Source organism: Trichechus manatus, unplaced genomic scaffold (assembly GCF_000243295.1).
Source record: "Trichechus manatus latirostris isolate Lorelei unplaced genomic scaffold, TriManLat1.0 scaffold00180, whole genome shotgun sequence".
Taxonomy (NCBI): Eukaryota; Metazoa; Chordata; class Mammalia; order Sirenia; family Trichechidae; genus Trichechus; species Trichechus manatus.
The window spans coordinates 3477381-3482155 of NW_004444116.1; the positions used below are offsets into that span (position 1 = coordinate 3477381).

General features: G+C 38.2%; 1 pseudogene; it reads left to right on the forward strand.

The window, feature by feature from the left end:
- The first annotated feature begins 387 nt into the window (after window positions 1-387).
- Window positions 388-2674, forward strand: LOC111822462 (olfactory receptor 2W1-like; annotated as a pseudogene).
- The last annotated feature ends 2101 nt before the right edge of the window (window positions 2675-4775 follow it).

Genomic DNA, 4775 nt, shown 5'->3' on the forward strand with positions numbered 1-4775 from the left:
ACACCATAAGCATTAAAAAAATTATAATTGACATTTATGTCACATATAACAGGCAGATCACTGCTATTCTTTATAAAAAGAAAAAAGAAAAAGGCTGTATTGTTCTTAGATATTGACTCTCAGGTGGACATTTCCAATTCTGGCAATAGCGTGATGATGGTTCGTTTTAGCTAACCAAATGATAGAACACAGTTCTCTCTGCAGCTTATTGATTGGACACAAAGTGGTCCTATAAGACGTTTTCCATAATTTGGGGGTCTTTCTCTGGACAGCACTATTTCTTCACAATACTGAGTCATCAAATAAACAATAAAAATGTATAATCTGTTGTTTCAACTTTCTGGTTCCTTCTTTATCTTTTTCTATGGAGATCAAGAATTGAAGATAATGGACACATTCAATACCAGCTCAGGTGGTGGCTTCATCTTGCTTAGCTTTTCTAATCAACCTCAGTTGGAGCCCATCATCTCTGTGGCTGTCTTGCTCATTTATCTCGTGACTCTCCTAAGTAACACAGCAATTATTCTGGTGTCTTCCCTGGACAGCTGATTTCACACGCCCATGTACTTCTTCCTCACTAACCTCTCATTTTTGGACATCTGTTACACAGCTAGTGTTGTCCCCCAAATGTTGATAAATCTGTGGGGGCCAAATAAATCAATTACATACACAGGTTGTTTTCTACAGTTCTTCTTTGCCTTTGACATTGGTGCAATAGAATGCCTTTTATTGGCTGTCATGGCCTATGACCGCTATGTAGCAGTCTGCCAACCCCTGCACTACTTGGTTATCATGCATCCTCGGTGTCATGGTTTGAATTATGTCCCCCCAAAAATGTGTGTATCAATTTGGCTGGGCCATGATTCCCAGAATTGTGTGGTTGGCCTCCATTGTGTGATTGTAATTTTATGTTAAAGAGGATTAGGGTGGGATTGTAACACCACCCTTACCCAGGTCACATCCCTGATCCAGTGTAAAGGGAGTTTCCCTAGGGTGTGGGAAGCAAGCAGAGAATTGGGGACCTTATACCACCAGGAAAAGCAGTGCCAGGAGCAGAGCGCGTCCTTTGGACCTACGGTCCCTGCGCAGAGAAGCTCCTAGGCTGGGGGAACACTGATGAGAAGAAGGCCGACAGAGACAGAAAGCCTTCCACTGGAGCTAATGCCCTGAATTTGGACTTTTAGCCTACTTTACTCTGAGGAAATAAATTTCTCTTTGTTAAAGCCATCCACTCATGGTATTTCTGTTGTAGCAGCACTAGATGACTAAGACACTCGGTTTTGTTTAAAATGGTAGCAGCATCATGGTTAACTGGCCTGGGTGGTGCTCTAGGTGTGAGTTCCTTTACTTTTACACTGCCACAATGTGGTCACCACACAGTAGATGACTTCTTTTGTGAGATGCCTGCCTTTCTTAAGATAATTTGTGAGTACACCAAAATAATAGATGTTCTCATTTACTCACTTGGAGTACTTTACCTCCTTCTGCCTCTATTTGTCATCCTCATCTCATATGGGGTTATCACTCAAGCTATGACTAAGATCAAGTCAGGCAGGGGATGGATTGTTGTTGTTAGGTGCTGTCAAGTCGGTTCTGACTCATAGTGACCCTATGTACCACAGAACTAAACACTGCCCGGTCCTGCACCATGCTCACTATTGTTATTCTTGAGCCCATTGTTGCAGCCACTGTGTCAATCCATCTCGCTGAGGGTCTTCCTCTTTTTCGCTGACCCTGTACTTTACCAAGCATGATGTCTTTCTCCAGGGACTAGTCCTCCCTGACAATATGTCCAAAGTATGTAAGACGTAGTCTCACCATTCTTCCTTCTAAGGAGCATTCTGGTTGTACTTCTTCCAAGACAGATTTGTTCATTCTTTTGGCAGTCCATTCAATATTCTTCACCAACACCACAATTCAAAGAGGATGGAAGAAGGTGCTTAATACCTGTGGCTCTCACCTCACTGTGGTCAGCCCCTTTTTTTATTATTATTTTTTTAATTGTACTTTAGGTGAAGGTTTACAGAACAAATAGTTTCTCATTAAACAGTCAGTACACATATTGTTTTATGACTTTGTTTAACAACCCCACAACATGTCACACGCTCCCCTCCCCAACCTTTTTTTTTTTTTGGTGAAAATATACATAGCCAAAGATACACCATTTCAAAAATTTCTACATGCACAATTCAGTGACATCGATTACATCCTTCCAGTTGTGCTGCTATTCTCACTTTAGATGAAGTTTTACAGAACAAAATAGTTTCTCATTAAACAGTTAGTACACATGTTGCTCTATGACAATGGTTAACAACCCCACTACATGTCAACACTGTCCTTACTCAACCTTGGGTTCCCTATCACTAGCTTTCCTGTCCCCTTCTGCTTTCTAGTCCTTGTCCCTGGACTGCCGTGCCTTGTTAGTCCCATTTTGTTTAATGAGGCTGTCCAATCTACGGCTCAGCATCTTTTTATGGCAGTGCCGTCTACATGTACTTGCAACCAAAGAAAAGTTCCTCTTACAATGTAGTTAAATTTATTAGCCTCTTCTACACCATTATCACCCCAAGTCTTAACCCCTTAATATACCCTCTGAGAAATAAGGATATCAAAGGGGCATTAAAGTGTCTTTTTTATAAGAAGTCAGAGTTCAGAACAAATGTCCATTGAATAGAAAGATTAATAATACGAAAACCCATTGCCATCAAGTCGATTCTGATTCATGACGATCCCATGTGTTACAGAGTAGACCTGCTCCATAGGGTTTTCTTGGCTGTAATCTTTACAGAAGCAGATCATTAGGTCTTTCTTCTGCAGGGCCACTGAATGTGTTCAAACCACCAACCTTTAGGTTAGTCAAGAGCTTAACAGTTTATGTCACCCAGAGACCTCGTAATAATAATGTTGTTGTTAGTTGCCATTGAGTGGATTCTGACTCATGTCGACCCCGTGTGTACAAAGAAGAACTGATCTATAGGGTTTTCAAGGCTGTGGCCTTTTGGAAGCAGATCACCGGGCCTGTCTTTTGAGGCATCTCTGGGAAGGTGGAACAGCCAACCTTTCGGTTAGCAGTCAAACACTTAACTGTTTGCACCACCAGGGCTCCATAATAAAATCCATTAAACATAACATATCGTCCTAATCTATGTGTAGTATGGCATCTAACCTGCACAATAACTCTGAAATTCAGGCATCATTTCTTACATTTTTCAGGTAAAAATCTGAGATCGGAGAAGTTTATTAACTTGCTCAGGTAATACTTCTTAGTAAAAATGCAGAATTAAAACACACATTTGTCTGACTGTAATATCCTAACCTTTTCAAAACACCACACTACTCTGACGGAAAGATCCTTTAAGCTTGTGACTGCAACCAATCATAAGAGATTGATGCCTCTGTTTATGTATATAAAACAGCCAACAAAAATACTTTCTGACTTTATAATAAGCTTTTCTATTGTTACATCACCTTTGGTTCTGAAGGCTGGTGTATCTTGTCCCATAAGATATTTCAAATCTTTCATTTCTCCCTTTAGATGAACTGCCATTTGTTTTCCTACAAACAAATAATTTACCCAAATTAATTTGAATCCTGATAAGAGTTACATTTTGTTATCTCTTATGATAAAGTCTTGTTTATGAATAAAAATCCAGGGGCTAATCCTTTCTGAAAATTACTAGTGAACCTACACTGGTATAAAATGATAATTCTGTGGTTGCTCAATCTATTACCATGACATTTGATTTTACCTATAATGTGTGACTATAGAACAGTCATTTTCTTTCACACCATTGTGAGACTGGGTGTAAACATCAATAATAAAATGTACTAGTGAAAAATTTGTTTGATTTTTTTCTGGAGAACTATTTGCTTAGTCTATTCTAAAATAACTTATGTATTGAGAAAATTAAAAATTTTATTATTTTGGAATGATATTATTACTTTCTAACTTAAACTGGCAAATTCATTCGACATTCTGATGATTGCATTTCCATAACACTGGTAATCAATTGAGAAATAAAATACTAAGTCATATTTAGTTAGGAGTTTATTATGCTATTGTAGATTACCTGAAAGACTAGTTGCTGAACTAGCATAAATTTTTAAAGGGGAAATGTTGCATATGTTAAAAATTGCAAAATATTCTTGTTATCAAAAAGCTGGTAATTTCAGTTGAATTAACTATCTCTTTTTTTTACATGTAAAGATTTACTGAAGCATTTTGGTGTTTTTTATTAATTTATTTTACTTTTGTTGTTGCTGAGAATATACACAGCAGAACATACACCAATTCAACAATTTCCACATGTACAATTTAGTGACATTGACTACATTCTTCAGGTTGTACAACCATTCTCACCCTCCTTTTTTGAATTGTTCCTCCTCCATTAACATAAACTCACTGTCCCCTAAGTTTCCTATCTAATCTTTGCAGTGTTGTTGTCAATTTGATCCCATAATTTAATTATCTCTTGAAGGAGGGTAGCACTTAAGCTGGTGTGAATGAGGCTACAATTTCCTCTCTGCCAGTCTTGGGTTCAAGAAGCTTTGAAATAAATATTGATTTAATGACTTTCTGTTGTTAATCCACCAGCCGCTCCTTGGAAACACTATGGGGCAGTTCCACTCTGTCCTATAGGGTCGCTACGAGTTAGAATCGACTTGACAGCAATGGGTTTTTTTTGGTTGTTAATATAATTATGTATCACTTCATCTAGTTAATCGCTGAAAACAAGCACAATTATAATTTGCCAAAATGAACTTCATTTGCCGCA